General features: G+C 41.7%; 1 protein-coding gene across 2 annotated transcripts in view; it reads left to right on the top strand.

The window, feature by feature from the left end:
- The first annotated feature begins 6,435 nt into the window (after window positions 1-6,435).
- Window positions 6,436-21,905, top strand: part of ydjc (YdjC chitooligosaccharide deacetylase homolog) — a 73,156-nt gene continuing 57,686 nt past the window's right edge. The window contains exon 1 of one of the 2 annotated variants that reach the window (XM_072587817.1): window positions 6,436-6,677. The gene's annotated coding sequence lies outside the window, so the exon portion shown is untranslated. Of the gene's footprint in view, window positions 6,678-6,960; window positions 7,178-21,905 lie in introns of those variants that run through there. The other variant, XM_072587818.1, reaches the window with a different exon arrangement.

Here is a 21,905-nt window from a genome sequence, read left to right as displayed (position 1 = left end):
GTTGAAGATTCTCCACAGGGTTCAATAAGCCCCAGACCATTTGTCAAAATTTAAACCAGGGGTATCTTCAGCATGTCCCAAGTGCAAGGTCTGTACGGGTACGTTTACCCATTGTCTTTGGTCTTGTGACAGGCTTCAAACATATTGGAGTGCTGTGGTGGGTGCAATGGAGAGGATTTTAGGTGCAGGGGTGGAGAAGGACCCTATTTCGCTCCTTTTGGGCCTACCCTTTGTATTTCCTGCAGACTCGCATAAGGAAAAACTCTTCAATATTCTTACATTCTGTGCAAGGAAGAATATCTTGCTGGTTGGATATCAGAAAACCCCCCAGCCCTGTCGGGTTGGCGGAAAATTGTTATGGAGCATATTCCCCTGGATTTTCTCACAAATATGGTCCACCACAAAACTGAGAATTTTTACAAGACATGGCAACCCTTTTTGAAATACCTGGACACAGATTTATCTGCCACACTAACAAGGGCTTTTATATAGTCGTAACGATTGTGTTTCATGAGTCCAATATCCAGGGAGGAGGAACTGTGAATGTATGAGTGTTTTGTTTGGCTGGGCTGAGTCATTACTATTTATTTGTTTGTTGTCAGGTATTTATTTAGTAAGTTAAATAGCTAGTTTAGGTTTTTTTCAAAGTTTGGGAAAAGATTTGTAGCTCGGGTGCTCGTTGTTGTGGTTGTGTTCGCCGAGCTGGGAATTTATGTTGAAGACGTTTCGTCCCCTGTCTAGGTGACATCCTCAGTGCTTGGGAGCCTCCTGTGCAGCGCTTCTGTGATGTTTCCTCCGGCATTTATAGTGATTAGTTTTTTTTAAATTTTATACTTCTCTATATATGTTTATATATTCGTATAGGAGGGTGGGTTGGGGAATTTTTTTTTTATTATTTGAGTTTAGTTGGATACTATTTTTGTACTGTTTTGAATTGCATTGTTTTGTATTTGTTGTAATATTTAAACATCTAATTTTTCTTAATAAAAATATATCATATTAAAAAAGAGTGCATTTCAGTATGCAGAGAGAACAGCAAATATAGGAAAACCCTAAATAACTTTCAATATCTTCCTAAGAAGTGGGAATAATGGCAATAATCCATGTCAAACGTGTTTGCCTCTACCCCATCAGTTCTGTGTGAAATGTTTTATTTGTATCAAGGATACACAGAATCGAACCTGCACAGTTACTGCCGTTGCTGTGTTTGAATTCATGTGTCGCTGGACATCGGAGTGCATCTGGGAAAATTAACAAACAGTGAATTTCACAACTAATCTTGGAGGAACCACTTTGGGCGAAGTTCACAACACAGAATCAGATCAGTTAATTGTTGTTTTAAGTCTGTTCAAGAGAAAGGCTGCAGTAGTGAGTACAATGGGTTCTTTCTTGATTATATATTTTTGGAGATAAGTCTCTTGATTAAACTTAAAATATAAGCCATAGCTATTAATTTAACCTGGGGCAGTGTTTTGTACAGGAGTAAGACGGTGTTATTTTCAGGGTCTGTAGATTGTGAAGGAGCAAAAATGGCCTTTGCAGTGATACGTACTTCTTGTCAGATGTGGGAGTTTAAAGAGAGTTTAAGGGTTACTGCAGATTAAATCTGCCATAAATGCTGTTGGATGTGAATCTTATCAAATCGAGTGGATCGGTTGGAGAGACAGATAGAAGCGATGAGGAATTTGCAACAGCAACAGTATGTGATGGATGGCAGTTATAGGAAGGGGGGGAATGTCTCAGCTACAGTCACATAGATGGGTTAACTCCAGGAAGGGTAAGAGAGGTAGGTAACTAGGGCAGGAGTCTTTTGTGGATATACCCATTTCAAACAGATATGCTGTTTTGGAAAATGTTGGAGGTGATGGATTCTCGGGGGAACGTAGCACAAACAGCCAAGATTCTGGTATTGAGACTAGCTCTAATGCAATGAGGGGTACATAGGCTTCCAAGAGATCAATTGTGTTAGGGGATTCTGTCGTCAGGTACAGACAGACGTTTCTGTGGCCAGCAGAGAAAAAGCAGAATGGTGTGTGGCTTCCCTAGTGCCAGGATCAAGGATGTCTCAGAGATCGTGTGGAATGTTCTCACGGGGGAGAGGAGCCAGCAGGAGGTCATTGTCCACATTGGAACCAACGATATAGGTAGGGAAAAGGTTGAGACTCTGAAGGGAGATTATAGAGAGTTAGGCAGAAATTTAAAAAGGAGGTCCTCAAGGGTGGTAATATCTGGATTACTTCCAGTGCTACAAGCTAGTGAGGGCAGGAATAGGAGGATAGAGCAGATGAATGCATGGCTGAGGAGCTGGTGTATGGGAGAAGGATTCACATTTTTGGATCATTGGAATCTCTTTTGGGGTAGAAGTGACCTGTACAAGAAGGACGGATTGCACCTAAATTGGAAGGGAACTAATATACTGTCAGAGAAATTTGCTAGAACTGCTTGGGAGGATTTAAACTAGTAAGGTGGGGGGGGTGGGACCCAGGGAGATAGTGAGGAAAGAGATCGATCTGAGACGGGTACAGCTGAGAACAGAAGTGAGTCAAACAGTCAGGGCAGGCAGGGACAAGGTAGGACTAATTTATTTCAAAGCAAGGGGCCTAACAGGAAAGGCAGATGAACTCAGGGCATGGTTAGGAACATGGGACTGGGATATCATAGTAATTATGGAAACATGGCTCAGGGATGGGCCAGACTGGCAACTTAATGTTCCAGGATACAAATGCTACAGGAAGGATAGAAAGGGAGGCAAGAGAGGAGGGGGAGTGGCATTCTTGATAAGGGATAGCATTACAGCTGTGCTGAGGGAGGATATTCCCAGAAATATATGCAGGGAAGTTATTTGGGTGGAACTGAGAAATAAGAAAGGGATGATCACCTTATTGGGATTGTATTATAGACCCCCTAATAGTCAGAGGAAAATTGAGAAACAAACTTGTAAGGAGATCTCAGCTATCTGTAAGAATAATAGGGTAGTTATGGCAGGGGATTTTAACTTTCCAAACATCAACTGGGACTGCCATAGTGTTAAAGGTTTAGATGGAGAGGAATTTGTTAAGTGCGTACAAGACAATTTTCTGACTCAGTATGTGGATGTACATACTAAAGAAGGTGCAAAACTTGACCTCCTCTTGGGAAATAAGGCAGGGCAGGTGACAGAGGTGTCAGTGGGGGAGCACTTTGGGGCTAGCAACCATAATTCTATGTGTTTTAAAATAGTGATGGAAAAGGATAGACCAGATCTAAAAGTTGAAGTTCTAAATTGGAGAAAGACCAATTTTGACGGTATTAGGTAAGAACTTTCAAAAACTGATTGGAGGCAGATGTTCGCAGGTAAAGGGACGGCTGGAAAATGGGAAGCCTTCAGAAATGAGATAACAAGAATCCAGAGAAAATATATTCCTGTCAGAGTGAAAGGGAAGGCTGGTGGGTATAGGGAATGGTGAATGACTAAAGAAATTGAGGGTTTGGTTAAGAAAAAAAAGGAAGCATTTGTCAGGTATAGACAGGATAGATCGAGTGAATCCTTAGAGTATAAAGGAAGTAGGAGTATACTTAAGAGGGAAATCAGGAGGGCAAAACGGGGACATGAGATAGCTTTGGCAAAGAGAATTAAGGAGAATCCAAAGGGTTTTTACAAATATGTTAAGGACAAAATGGTAACTAGCGAGAGAATCGGGCCCCTCAAAGATCAGCAAGGCGGCCTTTGTGTGGAGCCACAGAAAATGGGGGAGATACTAAATTAATATTTTGCATCAGTATTTACTGTGGAAAAGGATATGGAAGATATAGATTGTAGGGAAATAGATGGTGACATCTTGCAAAATGTCCAGATTACAGAGGGGGAAGTGCTGGATGTCTTGAAACGGTTAAAGTTGGATAAATCCCCAGGACCTGATCAGGTGTACCCGAGAACTCTGTGGGAAGCTAGAGAAGTGATTGCTGGGCCTCTTGCTGAGATATTTGTACCATTGATAGTCACAGGTGAAGTGCCGGAAGACTGGAGGTTGGCAAACGTGGTGCCACTGTTTAAGAAGGGCAGTAAAACCAAACGAGGGAATTATAGACCGGTGAGCCTGACCTCAGTGGTGGGCAAGTTGTTGGAGGGAATCCTGAGGAACAGCATGTACATGTATTTGGAAAGGCAAGGACTGATTAGGGATAGTCAACATGGCTTTATGCATGGGAAATCATGTCTCACAAACTTGATGGAGTTTTCTGAAGAAGTAACAAAGAAGATTGATGAGGGCAGAGCAGTAGATGTGATCTTTATGGACTTCAGTAAGGTGTTCGACAAGGTTCCCCATGGGAGACTGATTATCAGGCTTAAATCTCATGGATTACAGGGAGAACTAACCATTTGGATGCAGAACTGGCTCAAAGGTAGAAGACAGAGGGTGGTGGTGGAGGCTTGTTTTTCAGACTGGAGGCCTGTGACCCGTGGAGTGCCACAAGGATCGGTGCTGGGTCCTCTACTTTTTGTCATTTACATAAATGCGAGCATAAGACGTACAGTTAGTAAGTTTGCAGATGACACCAAAATTGGAGGTATAGTGGACAGCGAAGAGGGTTAGCTCAGATTACAACAGGATCTGGACCAGATGGGCCAATGGGCTGAGAAGTGGCAGATGGAGTTTAATTCAGATAAATGCGAGGTGCTGCATCTTGGGAAAGCAAATCTTAGCAGGACTTATACACTTAATGGTAAGGTCCTAGGGAGTGTTGCTGAACAAAGAGACCTTGGAGTGCAGGTTCATAGCTCCTTGAAAGTGGAGTCGCAGGTAGATAGGTTAGTGAAGAAGGTGTTTGGTATGCTTTCCTTTATTGGTCAGAGTATTGAGTACAGGAGTTGGGAGGTCATGTTGTGGCTGTACAGGACATTGGTTAGGCCACTGTTGGAATATTGCGTGCAATTCTGGTTTCCTTCCTATCGGAAAGATGTTGTGAAACTTGAAAGGGTTCAGAAAAGATTTACAAGGATGTTGCCAGGGTTGGAGGATTTGAGCTATAGGGAGAGGCTGAACAGGCTGGGACTGTTTTTCCTGGAGCGTCGGAGGCTGAGGGGGCTTATAGAGGTTTACAAAATTATGAGGGGCATGGATAGAATAAATAGACAAAGTCTTTTCCCTGGGGTCGGGGAGTCCAGAACTAGAGGGCATAGGTTTAGGGTGAGAGGGGGAAGATATAAAAGAAACTTAAGGGGCAACTTTTTCATGCAGAGGGTGTTATGCATATGGACTGAGCTGCCAGAGTATGTGGTGGAGGCTGGTACATAAGGCATTTGGATGGGTATATGAATAGGAAGGGTTTGGAGGGATATGGGCCGGGTGCTGGCATGTGGGACTAGATTGGTTTGGGATATCTGGTCGGCATGGACTGGTTGGACCGAAGGGTCTGTTTCCATGCCGTACATATCTATGATTCACGGCCCTTTGACTGAAAAGAACTTCCCCTTATCTCTGCCTTAATTATGCAACCCATTATTTTAAACAGTGGCCCCCTTGTTCTAGACTCTCCTACATCTACTCTGTCAAGAAGCCTTGGGATCTTAGCTGTTTCAATCAAGTTGCCCCTTTACTCCCGAAACTCCAGCAGGTACAAGCCTACCCTGTGAAACTGAATTTTGGTAGCTACCTGATCAAACACAAGAAAGGCAATGTAAAGAAGGGAAACAAAGTAAGACAAATGGAAATCCTGCCTGAGAGAAGAGCAGACTTTCTTCAAGGTTAGCTTTTCTGGAAGAGAAGCCACAGTGAATTCAACACTGGGGCAATCAGGTGCCGCCAATCTAAAATTTCAAGGGGTCAAGCAGGAAATACTCAGCCGGTCAAGCAACACTCAGAGAGAAACCTTGCAAGGGGATGGTCTTTCTAAGGAACCAGCCGAAATGCTAACTCTGATTTCTTTCCACAGATGCTGCCAGACCTGCTGTGCTTTTTCAACAATAATCTGTTTCTGTTTCTGATCTTTTCACCAGAATTGGAACTGTGAGGAATCTGCCAGCTGCTGAGTGGATGCAGATCTTGATGACTTGGCCATGACTGTGTGTAAGCGATCTTACAATCTTACACTCCACACCCTCCTGATGAAGGAGCAGCGCTCTAAAGGCTAGCTAGCGCTTCCAATTAAACCTGTTGGACCATAACCTGGTGTTGTGTGATTTTTTAACTAAGTGTGTAAGCCAGCCGCCAGCATACCTCCTGGGCAGAATTGCTTCCGTTTGGTTTGGGAGGAGTCAGTGCAAAAACCTTTCTTTAAATTCGACTGTGATTCCGAGCGTCCAAAAGCAAAGCTCAGTTTTTTTTGCGAGAGTAATTGATCGAAGCTGGTTCTTGTCGATTTAAATTGGGGGGGGGGGGGGGTGGCCAGAACTTGGTTTTATTTTGGCGTGAGATGCTTATTTTAATACCAGAAAAGATAGCGGAAACGCAGGGTTACGGCTTGACGTCGCTTGCGTCTGCAATTCCCACACATCCTATTTTGCGCCTATTTTGTAAAAATTTAGCCGATTCCACGCTGACTGAAACCAGCGCAAACCAAACGATAATAAACTCTTAATAACCACCGAGCGACAGCGCCCTTTATTCCTCTCGAAGGGCGCACTATCCTTCCAGCCAGATTGTTGCCTTTCGGAAATCCCTTTGTAGAAATGGCCAGTCATTGATTCTTCGTCATGGGTAAGATACTTTGATAAATCGCTGAAGGTAATTGTGCTTTACAATGGGAGCGGACTGCGGTCAAAGGTACGATTCCTGTACTAAAGTAAAAAAAAATGTTCCCAGTGTCTAGATATGCGGAAGTGAATTCTGCTGGTAAATTACAGTACTGTACATCCCTCTGAATAAACTTGGACACACAAGGGTTGGGGGCGGGGGGGCAGGTTGTGGTTGATGACACTCGGAGGCAGGAATTTGAGCTGGATTTGCCCCCAATCTGGATATGTCCTTTTTTTTCCCCAATTGCGATACGTGTTGCCTTGGCCTCTTGGTGCGATATCTCTAGAAAGGACGTAACATCCTCCTGGCGGCACTGAATTGGCAAGACGTATTTAAAGGAGCCCAGCGAGAGGTTTCCCACTGTGGAGACTTTTTCAGCCGATGTAAATAACGATAAGGTTCCTGTTCCCATCCGATCCCACGGCCACCGAGCATCAGGGCTGGCATTTTGGAGCGAACAGGTAACACCGGGATTAGAAATGACAATGTTACCCACGATTTCCTCCTTCTCAAGGGTAAAGTGAGTAATGAGAAATGACGGCAGTCTCTTCAACGTTGAAGTGACAATGGAAAGTTGTGTTTCAACTTTCTCCGAACTAAAGCAGCTTCTCCTGGGGGACATGCCCGCGCTCTTTTTGATCTTATAACGTTTCAGGGTCTGCAATTGGAGACGATTTCCTGAAAAAAGCAACGTGGCTATTTTAAGGAGCGAATTACTGCGGATGCTGGAATCAGATCTGAAAACAAAAACAAAAGTTAGAGATCACAGCGGGTCAGGCAGCATCCGTGGATGTTTTAAGAATGGATTTCTGAACGCTTTATTCCACAGTATCAAAACTCCACGCCCCCCTCTCCTTTTTTTTAAAGGACAAATTGAAGATTGTCCTTTTTTAAACTTTAAATTAGCAAACGACTTGTGGGACTACCATACCATTGAATGAGGATGTGATCCCTTTGTGTGCTATTTACTGTGTCTGGAGTATTTCGCAGTCATTAGGATCCTTTATGATTGAAAAGAAAGAATGTGAACCCTCCAGTTCTTTGCAGGTGTAATTATAAAGGTTCAAGAAACTTTTAAAAAACACTGTGACCCGTCACCATTGTATTTCTAGTTGCCAACCAGCAAAAACCAAGAGGACTTGAGTTGTATAGAATTTTTATTACGAAGTGGCGTATTAAGGACTGAGTTAATTGTAATGTTTTGGAGCGGCGAGGAAGTCACTTCTCTTCTAGAAATAAACTCGGAGAGAGTGAGTATTGGAGATGCTGGAGATGAGAGAGTGTGGTGCTGGAAAAGACAGCAGGTCAGGCAGCATCCGAGGGGCAGAATCAAAGCAAGGGCCCTTACACCCGCAAAGAACTGGAGGGTTCACATCCTTTTCATACATGAAGGATCATAATGACTGCAAAGTACTCTAAGCACAGTAAACAGCACACTGCCAAAGGGATCACATCCTCATTCAATGGGTATGGTTTCCCACATGTCATTTGCTAATTTAAAGTTTAAAGATTCCCGATGAAGGGCTTTTGCCCGAAACGTCGACTCTCCTGCTCCTCCGATGCTGTCTGACCTGCTGTGCTTTCCAGAAATGCCAACCTTGAAGGAATTCTGCTCCTCTCTCAGACATGATTTCCATTTATCTTTCTTCACCTTATTTCGCTTCCTTACAATTCCTTTCTTGTGTTTGAACAGGTAGGTCAGTTTCACAGGCTACACTTGTACCTGCTGGAGTTGAGTCCAGGAGGCAACTTGATTAAATGTTAAGATCCGAAGGGATCTTGACAGAATAGATGTGGAAAGGATGGTTCTTCCTGTGGCAGAGTCTAGAACTAGCAGGTCACTGTTTAAAGTAAGGGGTTGCTCATTTCAAACAGAGAGACAAAGGAAGTTTCCTTTCTCTCAGAGGGCCATGAGTCTTTGGAGCTCCATCAAATGGTGATGGAAGCAGAGTCCCTAAATATTTTTTAAGGCAGAGGTAGATTCTGTGCATCCTTGATACAAATAAAACATTTGGCACAGGACTGATGGGGTGGAGGCATACAAGTATGACATGGGTCACTGCCCTTATTCCCAGTTCTTAGGAAGCTATTGTTTGCCAATGTTGGCAAGAAGTAAAATACATGCAAAGTAAGGAGAAGGTTCTGCAATAGGATGTGTACCTTGTTCTCTGTGTTACTTTCATTGTGCTGTTCCTGTTTCATTTGATGTATTGTTTAATCAATGTAGTGTTATATTCTTTGTAAAGAATCAGGAACTAATTGTTTTGTAAATGTCAAGTTCACAGAGTGCCATATTTACTTCTACTCTGCAGTCAGGTGCCCAGCAATAATATCAGTTCACTGATCACATGAAGATGTGTAAGAAATATACTCAATGAAGCTTCAGCACTTGAGTCTGAAAAATGTGATTATTTCAAACTTTTGAGAACTAGAGGACATAACAGAGTGACAGTAGGCAGCCTGTGAGCAACACCAAAAATGAGCAATCTCTCGACGCAGTATGGTAGTCTCCCTGTGACTGGGCGTGGTGGTCTTTCGACCTGGCATGGCCTCGGTGTGGATTTCTGGCCTCAAGATGAGTCCAGAGTGATCGGAGCCTGGAAATGAAGCCTGGTACGATGTGGAGTCAAGTCTTGGTGTGGGCTAGAGACTAGGTGCTGGCATGGAGTGGTTTGGAAGGGCTGTTATTCTGAACTTTCTACTTCTTTATTTTTATCATTTATCCCCACGATCTGAACTTTACATTTCTTATTTTATTTTTTCCCTAAGAAATCTGTACTAAAACTTTACCTGAGATGGCGCCATAAGTGGCGAGTTCTCACTACTCTTGTTTAAGTACCTGTGACAAATCTAATTCTAATTGCAATTCTAAAAACATTTCAAATAAATTAGATTTAATGCTGAAACTGAATTACATTGAAGAGAAAAAAAATCAACCTGAATTAGTGCCAAGGAAAGCAAAAGGCTTATTGAATGTGCAAACACCATACTTGATACAAACAAAACATTGGCACAGAACTGATGGGAGAATACAGTGGCCACTGCATCCCAGCATGAATTGGGAAATTGTTGGTGTCATGGTGCCAGTTGAGAAATGTTCATGTAAGTGCAGGCTGGCACTCAAATAGCTTTCTAAAAGGTAGTAGTAAAGAAACAAAGGATCAGCTACATAATTTTAATGGGGTGGAGAGAAAGGGTTAAATTCATTTAATAGCAAGGACGTAAGAGTGTATGACTGTTTAAAAACCCAGACACAAATATTTGGTCTGGTTAGGACCCATCTCCAACCAAACTCAAATCGTCAAATCCAGCAGTTATAACTTTCAAAGCCTAAGGCAGGAAGCAGGTGAGGTTGTTGATAATTTCTGAATATGGTTAACCCTGAAGTACAAAAATATTTGATTTGACAAAACAATTCGCAATATCAAAAGTTATAGACACTGCCAAAGTACATCAAGCGACATAAAGTTGACTACTCCAACAATTGGCTTCCAGTTAGAAGTAGATGGTGAAACAGGAACAGAAGAATGCACACCAGACAGAAGAAGAAAATGTGCAGCAGCTTGGATGACCACAAGTTAACAGTGAGAAAGAAATGTCTTGCATTTGCATCAAGCTGCAGACCTTGTGGAAAACTCAATCCATGGAAAAAGATGTTTGAAACAAACAACAAAAGTGGTAATGAAAGGATCATGTGACAGAGCAATGGGGTGAATCCAGAAGAATCAGAACTAAGAATCCGGAAACGCCATAATCTAGTAGATGGCAACAACACAGCAGGCATAGGAGTCTCCAAGCTGCATGAAATAGTGGGCCAAAAGTGCCGACGGAAAATAAGTCTTTCCTATCATTCAGATCAGGATGAGAGTGAGAAGAAAGCTGATAAACCATATACATCTGAAGCTGAAACTCAATACCAGACCACAGCATTATGTCATACTAAAGCTGAAGATCTTGCTTGGAAATTTGGAAGAAAGTAATTACCTGAGGTAAAATACTTTTATCTCGATAAAGCCATAAAGGAGAGCTAAAATTCAATGCTTAGAAACAACCCAAATCAGAGGGAGAGACAAAGATAAAGATATGCATCCACGCAGCAGGAAAATCGATGTTTTGGGCAAAAGCCCTTCATCAGGAATATTCCTGATGAAGGGCTTTTGCCCAAAATGTCGATTTTCTTGCTTCTTGGATGCTGCTTGATTTGCTGTGTTTTTCCAGCACCACATTCTTGACTCTAATCTCCAGCATTTGCAGTTCTCATTTTCGACAAAGATAAAGATATGTTAATGGTAGCTGCCTTTTCCCGAAAATGGGGGATTTCAAGACTAGGGACACTGTCTCCTTGACTTGTCCGGACTTGTCCTACCTGCCTATCTCCTTTTCCACCTATCCACTCCACCCTCTCCTTCCTGACCTATCACCTTCATCCCCTCCCCCACTCACCCATTGTACTCTATGCTACTTTCTCCACACCCCCACCCTCCTCTAGCTTATCTCTCCACGCTTCAGGCTCACTGCCTTTATTCCTGATGAAGGGCTTTTGCCTGATTTCGAAGCTCCTTGGATGCTGCCTGAACTGCTGTGCTTTTCCAGCACCACTAATCCAGACACATTTTTAAGTTGAGAGGAGGGAGATATTAAAAAGACATAAGAGGAAATTTTTTTTATCCCGGGCGGTTCGCCTGTAGAATTAACTTCCTGAGGAAGTGGTGGATGCAGGTACAATTACAATATTTAAAAGACATTTGGATAAGTACATGAATAGGAAAGGTTTGGAGGGATATGGGCCAGGAACAGGCAAATGTGACAAGTTTAATTTGGAACTATGTTCAGCATGGACTAGTTGGACAAAAGGGTCTGTTTCCGTGTTGTATGATTCCGTGACTCGATTTAGATCAGCGGTTGAAATGCCATATCATACAAAGTAATAGGCCTAGTGCTGGAAAATGGGATTAGAATAAGTAGATATTTGACTGTTGCAAACACAGTGGGACTGAAAGGGTCTCTTTCCACACTGTAAAAACTCTAACTTCTATATTAACTCTGTTACATGTCTTTAAAACAGATTGTCTTACTATCCCTGGGATTGAGTGGCTGCAAACAGCTACAGCTACAGCTCGCTTTGATAGGAAGAATAGAGGCATGGACTATTTTCTAGATGGGAGAAAATTCAGAAATCTTAACTGCAAAGACTCTGTGGAGTCCTAGTCCAGATTTCTCTTAAGGTAACTTGCAGGTTGAGTCGGTAGTTAGAAAGACAAATACAATGTTGTCACTCATCTCAAGAGGACGAGAATATAAAAGCAGGGATGTACCTTTGAGGTTTTATAAAGCTCTGGTCAGACCACATTTAGAGTATTGTGAGCAAGTTTTGGCCTCATACCTCTGAAAAGATGTTATTAGCCCTGGAGTGGGTCCAGAGGAGGTTCATGAGAAAGATCCCAGGAATGAAAGACCTAACATATGTGGAACATTTGAGGACTCTGGAACTACTATTTGGAATTTAGAAGGATGAGGAGGATCTGTTTGAAATTTGCAGAATACTGAATGGCTTGGACAGAGTGGATGTTGGGAAGATGTTTCCAATTGGCAGGAGAGAAGAGGGCACTGTCTTAGAGTAAAGGGAAGACCTTTTAGATTTGAGATAAGGAGAAATGTCTTTAGCCAGAGAGTGGTGAATCTGTGGAATTCATTGCCACAGAAGGCTGTGGAGGTCAGGTCATTGAGTATATTTAAAACAGAGATAGTTTCTTGATTTCCAAGGAGATCAAAGATTACGGAGAAAATGTGGGATAATGGGGTTGAGAAACCTATTAGCCACAAATGAATGGTGGAGCAGACTCGATAGGCTGAATGATCTAATTTCTGCTCCTTTGGCTTATGGTCTTACAGTCTTTTCCTGAGGTTATGATGGTTGAATGTAGTACACACATTGAAAAGTAGTCTCCAACCAGAAATAAGGAAGATCTGGCATGAGTATATCCAAAGTGTGTTGACACTTTTGATGCTTTGAAGATTTTGAACATCACATCAGTATTGCTGTTATGGAGCAATATGATTTATTCCCCATGTAAAGTACCAATAGAACTAAGAAGAAAGCCTGCAAGTGGGCTCCAAGAGTTTGAAATAAAGAAGGTAACTGCCACAATTACCATAATCTGGAGCTTTGGCAAATTCCATCATTGTGCGGAAGTGACAACATAAAAAGCCAAATTAATGACCATACTCGTCTGAAAATTACGATCTTGTCTGATCTTGGGAGCTGAGCAGACTTGGGCCCGCTTAGTACTTGAATGGGAAACTGCCTGGGATTACCAGGTGCAGTGGGCTTAGGGGGCAGCCCAATGGCTTAGTGGTTAGCACTGCTACCTAACAAGTGCCAGGGATCCAGGTTTGAATCTACCCTCGGGTGACTGTCTGTGTGGAGTTTGCACATTCCCCCGTCTGTGTGGGTTCCCTCCGGGTGCTCCAGTTTCCTCCCACAGTCCAAAACTGTGCAGGTTGAGTAGATTGGCCATGCTAAATTGCCTATAATGTGCAGAGATGTGCAGGCGAGGTGGAGTAGCAGGGTAACAGGGAGAGGGTACAAGGGTGGGTCTGGGTCAGTGTAGGCTCATTGGGCCAAATGACCTGCTCCCACACTGTAGAGATTTCATGATGATAATGATTTGTAGTCATATCTTCAAGTGATCAAGGCAAATATTGAAAGACACTTCCTTGATAGGAAAGAAAGAAAATTTGGAAAGTTCAGGCAGCTAAAGAAGATTTCTCACTACTGCTGCACTCCATGAAGTAAAACAAGAACTGGAAAGAGCAGGGACATCATACGAAAAAGGAGATTGCAGAAGATAATATGCCAGCTGTACAGGAAGTAGAAGAGGTGTCCAAGATGAGAATAGAATCTCAAGTCAAAACTTGAACAATATGTGCTTCAAATAGAAGAATTTGAAAAGTAAAAATGCGATGGTACTGAGTTCAGACAAAAAATTAATGAACTGAAATGCACTTTAATGCTATCACAATCAAAGAATGATTGATTTATTGAAAACTAATAACAAACTGTGAGAAATGTTGGTGAATTTAAAAGAGGAAATAGTAAATGCAAGAGGACCAGCAAGAGTGGCTACAAAAGGAAGCTGAAAATCTAACAGAAACTAGTACATAGAATGATTTGAAAAAGAAACATATACTATAGAACTGTAATTCAGAGATTGAGGAGAAGTGCTGACTTAGCGTGCTGCTTTTGCCCAAGGGGCCACCTAAGTGATACTATGTGAAAGACACCTTTTCTCTGAGGAAAGACAACAACTAGAATCTAAAGGTGTTCAGCTTAATTATAAATGTCAGTTTTTGTTAGTCATCTTCAGTTAGAAGTTTAGTGAAGGGAACAGTTATACTGACAAGTTTTTTTTAAGAAAGGCAAGTGTTACATTGCTATGTTTATAACGAGTTAGGAACTAATTTGTCATTTGAATGTGTATCCAGGTTACCACGTTTTGCTACTGCACTCCAGTCAAGTGCTGACCAATGAATCCAGCAGCCACATGGAGAGGTGTGGGAAATGCATTTGAGACTAAGCATGTGATCATTTCAAATGTGTGTTAACCCATCTCACAGGGTGAGCTTACAATTAGAAGAGAATATGTTGCTTTTGCGCTTAGGTGTCAACTGTTTCTCCTGTTGACTTACAGGATTTTATAGGTGGAATGGGTCATCAGCCTAAAGCAGGCTATAACCTCCATTCATGCAATCTGAGTCCATTAAAAAACAAAGACATTGAATTTCTATAGCTTCTTTCAAGAGTTCAGGACAGTCCCTAGCTGTTTACGTTCAATTAGTTTTTGAGGGTAGCACGGTGGCTCAGTGGTTAGCATTGCTGTCTCACAGCACCAGGTTTGATTCCAGCCTTTGGCGAGTATGATTCCAGCCTTGGATGGAGTTTGCACATTCTCCCCGTGTCTGCATGGACTTTCTCCGGGTGCTCTGGTTTCTTCCCACAATGTATATGTTAGGTGAATTGGCCATGCTAAATTGCTCGTAGTGTTCAGGGATGTGTAGGTGAGATGCATTAGTCAGGTGTAAACATGGGGTAAGGGAGAGGGTCTGGGTCTTCAGAGGGTTGGTGTGGACTTGTTAGGCCGAAGGGCCTGTTTCTACACTGTAGGGAGTCTATGATACTAATTCAGGAAATGCCCTAGCTAATTTGTGCACAACAAACTCCCACAAACAGCAATCAGGTAAATGACAAGAACAGTTTATGGTGTTGGCTGTGAGGTTAAGTATTATTAGCAGAAAACCAAGAAAGAATCTCCTGTTCCTCTTGAAATAATGCCAAGGATTATTTTCCATCTACTGAAAGGATAGACAATAGAGCTTCAATTTGGCATCTCTTGTGAAAGTCTGTATCACGGACAGTCTCTCTCAGTACTGCACTGGAGGATCAGCCTGCATTTAATGTTCTTAAGTGGAACTTGACCCTTATGCTTCTCATTGTGAAGCAGGAGTACTACCCATTAAACAGCAGACCCAGATTTGTAGAAACCAGATGCAATTTTAAACATTTTCTGTGAGAAGATGGGAGTATACCAGGCAGAAGCAGGTTGGTAGCTAGCCGAGAAACAGAAGTGGCCCTTTTAATAAGTCTAACACTTTCTTTCTGTGGGACCAGCAGGGATAGCAGCGTTTGAGTCCCATTTGAGTACCCAGCTCTCTGGACATATACCTTGATGTCACCATTTGAATTTCTGTCCTTGATGTCCTTCTTACCTATCCCCAACCTGAGCCCAGTTGAACAGCCTGGGTATTCTGTATTTTAGAACTAATAAACAGAAGTTATCAAAGAGAATGAAAAGTGCATGCACTATCTTTTTCTCTTTCCTGGGTTCGCTCCTAAGTTTGTCCTCAATCATCAATTCCTGGGAGTCCAGATGAATCCCTTAAAACCAAAAAGTGGCAATCCTAGCACCACACAAGAAAATTTGTGGACTCCATCTCTCAAGATCTTATAATCCACCTCTCCATGCCCCCTCCTCTCTTTAAAAAAGTGCTTGAATGAGATGTAGAGGACAAAAACAAAACTGCAAAAACAATGCAACTAGGCAGCATCAGGAGGTGGAGAAGTCAGCGTTTCGGTTATAATTCTTCTTCCTGAAGAAGGGTTACACCTGAAACGTTGACTTCTGAACCTTCTGAATGAGATGTGAGTTTCACTGGCTGAGAGTATTTGTTGTCCATTCCTAATCGTCCTTGAAGGTGGTGATGAGCCACTCCAGTTCTTCCGAAATGGCTGAGCAGGCCAGTCAGTTACAGTTAAAACTCGAGCTGTGAAGTCAAGTGTAGGCCATATAAGGATGGCAGATTGCAATCCCTAAAGAACATTAGTGAACCAGATGGGTTTTAAGACAGTTGTGACTATCCATTATTCGCTTCCAACTCCAGATTTTATTAAAGAATTAAATTGCACCAAATGCTAGGACCTCTAGATTACTAGACCAGTGATTTTATCGCTGCACAGCCCACTCATTTACCTGTAATTAATAAATGTATCTGTCAGTTTAAAAATGTTACCCTTTTTTCTTAAAACAACTTGCATTTATACGGAATGTTTCAAGGCTATAGCATGTCCCAAAGTGCCTTGCAGCTAATTAAATACTAGTGACATGTAGTCACAGTTATAAATGTCAGAAATAAAATGCAGTCATGAGAATTATCTGACATTCATCGTCAAGTTTATACTGAGGCCTTTGATAGCGATTCCCTAAAATTGTAGAAGGTGGAAAGATTTTGGCTGTAGAATTCTACTTGGTGAAAGCTGCTGCTGCTGCTATTCGTGCCAAAGCAATGTGATATGTTTTCTTTGTGTATAAATAGACTGCTTAAGTGTTTGGATTTGCTTGGACTTTGAGAAGCGGAAGTGATTGGATTAATTAGTTTTATCCAATGAAAGTAACTCATTTGTGGTTTTCATTTATTGCGGGGTTGTAGCATCATCATTCCAGGACAAGGGGAAGTAATTATTGGAGGAATGCACTCCCAGTGGTGAAACTGTATTTGAATAGGTATTCTCTGGAACTTTTTTCCAATATTGACTTATTTTATGGTATGTACTGCTAATCACTAATTTGTTCATTTGCTGTTGTGCATCTGTAGCATTCACACGGAAAATTCTAATGTCTCCGCTGTATCTGCCCCATTGCAGCGCATGTACATTCGAACACAAATAAATGTGGAGATTAAAGTTCAAGATTGTGTAAACCTGGGATAGTTAAGATATTGGCAAACTTTTGTAATGAAACATTTTTCCAGTTCTTTCCATCTTTTGTCAACATTGCGCACTCAAATTAGTTGCAGGTAGCAATCAAACTGGCGTCATCATGACTTGGAACTACATTGCTATTTGTTGCGTTTCACATGGATAGCACATTGGAAATCAAGCCCTGCTATTTCTAGAGTCATCACGAAAGATAAAGATTTCATCAAAGTGCACAGAAATCCCCAGTCTTTTATATTCAGATTGAAGGAAAGTTCAGTTGAGAGTCATAGAGTCATAAACATGTATAGCGTGGAAACAGATCCTTTGGTCCAACTTATCCATGCTGACCAGATATCCTAAATTAATCTAGTCCCATTTGCTAGCACTTGCCCTATATCCCCTAATCATGTACCCATCCAGATGCCTTTTAAATGTTGTAATTGTACTAGCCTCCACCACTTCCTCTGGCAACTCATTCCATACACGGACCACCCTTTGCATGAAAAAGTTGCCCCTTTGGACCCTTTTAAATCTTTCCCCCTCACCCTAAACCTATGCTCTCTAGTTCTGGACTCACCACAAACTAGAGAAAATACCATATCTACATACCCTATCCATGCTCTTCATGATTTTATCAACCTCTATAAAGTCAACCCTCAGCCTCCAATGCTGTAGGGAAAACATCCCCAGCCTATTCAGCCTCTTCCCCACAGCTCAAATTCTCCAACCCAGGCAACATCCTTGTAAATCTTTTCTGAACCCTTTCAACTTCCTTCCTATAGGAGGGAGAGCAGAATTGCACAAAATATTCCAAAACTGGCCTAAACAATGTCCTGTACAGCCTCAACATGACCTCCCAATCCCTATATTCAATGCTTTGACCAATAAAGGAAAACATACTAAATGCCTTTTCCACTTTTCTACCTACCTGAGACTCCACTTTTTCAAATAACTATGAACCTGCACTCTAACATCTCTTTATTCAGCAACACCCCTCAGGATCTTACCATTAAGTGTGTAAGTCCTGCCCCAATCTGCCTTTCCAAAATGCAGCACCTCACATTTATCTAAATTTAAATTCCATCTGCCATTCCTCGACCCATTGACCCACCTGATCAAGATCCTGTTGTACTCTGAGGTAATCTTCGCTGTCAACTATACTTCCAATTTTGGTGTCATCTGTAAACTTACTATGCCTCCTATGTTCACATCCAAATCATTTATATCAATGGTGAAAAGTAGTGGACCCAGCACTGATCCTTGTGGCACACTGCTGGTCACAGGCCTCCAGGCTGAAAAGCAACCCTCTACCACCATCCTCTGTCTTCTATCTTTGAGCCAGTTCTGTATCCAAATGGCTAGTTCTCCCTGTATTCAATGTGATCTAACCTTGCTAACTAGTCTACCATGAACGCCTTACTTAAGTCCATATACATCACGTCCACCACTTTGCTTTCATCAATCGTCTTCATTACTTTTTCAAAAAATTCAATCGAGTTCATGAGATATAATTTCCCATGCACAAAGAAATGCTGACTATCCCTAATCAGTCCTTGCCTATCCAAATACATGTAAGTATGGTCCCTCAGGATTCCCTCCAACAACTTGCCCACCATCAGATATCAGGCTCACAGACCAATGGTTTCCTTACCATCTTTCTTAAATAGTGGCACCACGTTTGCCAACCTCCAGTCTTTCAGCACCTCACCTGTGACTATCAATGATACAATATCTCAGCAAGGGGTCCAACAATCACTTCCCTCCCTTCCCACAGAGTTTGAGCGTATACCTGATCAGGTCCCAGGAATTTATCCACCTTTTATACGTTTTAAGACATCCAGCACCACCACCTCTGTAACATGGACATTTTTCAGGTTGTCACCATCTATTTCCCCACATTCTATATCTTCCATGTCCTTCTCCACAGTAAACACTGATGCAAAATACTCATTTAGTATCTCCCACATCTCCTGTGGTTCCATACATAGTCTGCCTTGCTGATCTTTGAGGGGTCCCATTCACTCTCTGGTTACCCTTTTGTCCTTAATGTATCTGTAAAATCCCTTTGGATTCTCCTTAACCCTATTTGCCAAAGCTATCTCATGTCCTCTTTTTGCCCTCCTGATTTCTGTCTTAAGTATGCTCCTACTGCATTTATACTCTTCTAAGGATTCACTCGATCTCTCCTGTCTATACCTGACATATGTTTCCTTCTTTTTCTTAACTAAAACCTCAATTTCTCTAGTCAACCAGCATCCCCTACTCCTAACAGCCTTGCCTTTCACCCTAACAGGAACATACTGTCTCTGGACTCTCAATATCTCATTTTTGAAGGCTTCCCTTTTTCCAGCCGCCCCCATTTCTGCGAATATCTGCCCCCAATCAACTATTGAAAGTTCTTACATAATACCATCAAAATTGGCCTTCCTCCAATTTAAAACTTTAACTTTTAGATCATGTCTTTCCTCTTTCATCACTGTTTTAAAACTAGTAGACTTATGGTTTCTGGCCCCAAAGTGCTCCCCCACTGACACCTCAGTCACTTGCCCTACTTTATTTCCCAAGAGTAGGTCAAGTTTTGCACCTTCTCTAGTAGGTACGTCCACATACTGAATCAGAAAATTTTCTTGTACACACTTAAATTCCTCTCCATCTAAACCCTTAACAGTATGGCAGTCCCAGTCTATGTTTGGAAAGTTAAAATCCCCTACCATTACCACCCTATTATTCTTAGAGATAACTGAAATCTTCTTACAAATTTGTATATTCATTTCCCGCTGACTATTAGGGGTCAATAATACAATCCCAACAAGGTGATCATCCCTTTCCTATTTCTCAGTTCCACCCAAATAACTTCCCTGGATGTATTCCCAGGAATATCCTCCCTAAATACAGCAGTAATGCTATCCCTTATCAAAAATCCCCCCCCCCCCCCCCCCACTTTCTATCCTTCCTATAGCATTTGTATCCTGGAACATTAAGCTTCAACTCCTGTCCATCCCTGAGCCACGTCTCTGTAATTGCTATGTTCCTAATTATGCCCTCAGTTCATCTGTCTTCCCTATTAGGCCTCTTGCATTGATGTACGTGTGGTTTAATTTACCTCATTCTCTGCTTTGTTCATGCCTGCCCTGACTGTTTGACTTGCTCCTTTTACCAACTGTACCAGTTTCAGACTGATCTCTTTTCTCACTATCTCCCTAGGTCCCAACACCACCTCCCCACCCCCTCCCCATTTTACTAGTTTAAATCTTCCTGAGCAACTCCAGCAAATCTCCCTGCAAGTATATTAGTTGCCTTCCAATTTCTGAATTTAATTATTCTTTATTACACACAGATTCTAGTTATATGTAAGCTATTATAAAGTGTCAACCTGTCTATGTCTCTAGGTCTCCTCTCCAAGTACATTCACTTGATTTAGGAAATGCAGAGTAACTCCTTCATGTAAATTTATAAAGTCATTAGTCAAAAGCCACAGCTTACAGTAACTGCTTTACAGAAAGTTAGCACTTTTCTTTTCTGGAGGTCTGAAAGCTTCTGGCTCAGACCCACAAACTGTTCTGAGCTAATCACAGTAGGTAGCAACCAGGAGGCAATTGGTCACCATCCACAGACCTGTCAGCTACCTGTTGCCAGCCAAAATCTCACTTCATCCAAACCCTTGGCACTACTTAATCTGCAACCAAACATCCATTTGTTAAATTGTGTAAATAAAAGTTGGTAGCTTGCTTTTTAAAGAGTGTAGCAATCCCTTCCACAATACTTGGTTTCTAAGATAGCCCTTTCCTATTTCAGTCCACAATCAAAATCAAAAATAGAGGTAGTCTTTCCTCACTGCTGCTGAGTCAATATCCTGGAACTCCCTTGCTGAAAGCGCTGTAGGTGTAACCAGCCCTTTATTGACTACAGTGTTTAAGAATGGGCAATAAATGTGGACATAGCTAGTAATGCTCATGTCCTATCTTGAATATCTTAAAATGAGAATTTATATGTTAACTTATTAATATGTTTACTTCAAAAGCAATTAGAGACAAATGATTAATGCAGTCCTGGCCTTGATATTCCATCTCATGAAACAGTTTAAAAATCCAGCACCAGAATAGTTTCCTGGTTAAGAACTTGTCACCGTTAAAAATCATGAGGCATTAAACCGAGGCCCTGGTCACCAACCTGAAACATAATCAATTTTAGGTACCAACTGGTCTGGTAAGTATTTCCAGTATTGCTTTTTTTTCAGATTTCTGATATCTGCAATGTTTTGTGTTTGCACCAATTTAATTCCCGTCATCTACTTTGCCAAAATGACTGGTGATAGAGTGAGCATGGTTTCTGGGGAAAATTCATCATGGCTGGTCAACACTACAGAGTTTATCGACATAATGGATTAGAGTTCTACAATGGGTTGTGTTGATCTAGATTTTAGGAACCCATTTGACACTTTATACAGAGGAGACTTATTCACAAGTTTGTTCACTTTGCATGGAAAGAATGACAAAGAATGAGGCTAGTTTGGCACTTGACTAACTTGTCACACAGGAAAGATTGTTAATAAGATGTCAAGACAGAAAGATATTTGCTCGCAGAATCAGATATTGGTGCTGTGGCTGCTGTGGTTTATAATCCCTGTAAATGATTCAGTGGGTGGAACAATGTCTAACATATGTGTTTGCAGATGACGTCAACTGGGTGTAGTTGGCAATAATGCCAATGATGGCACAATAAATGCAGTCAATGCTGGTCAGCTCTTTAGTGTCTGGGAAAGAGAAAATGTACATTTTTGATTTGCAAGAACAAGTTTAAAGAATTGATCATGGGATTTTTAAAGAATTGTACACATAGATTGCATTTATTGGTCATCCTCAATTACACTTAAATAGTGATGAATCATTTGGAATTACTGCTATCCGTCTAGTAAAGGCAGTCTCACATGCACACTT

The sequence above is a fragment of the Chiloscyllium punctatum genome, chromosome 17 (assembly GCF_047496795.1).
Source record: "Chiloscyllium punctatum isolate Juve2018m chromosome 17, sChiPun1.3, whole genome shotgun sequence".
In the NCBI taxonomy this organism is placed as follows: Eukaryota; Metazoa; Chordata; class Chondrichthyes; order Orectolobiformes; family Hemiscylliidae; genus Chiloscyllium; species Chiloscyllium punctatum.
The sequence above is the reverse complement of the archived record's forward strand: the minus strand, read 5'-3'. Positions and strand labels throughout refer to the sequence as shown.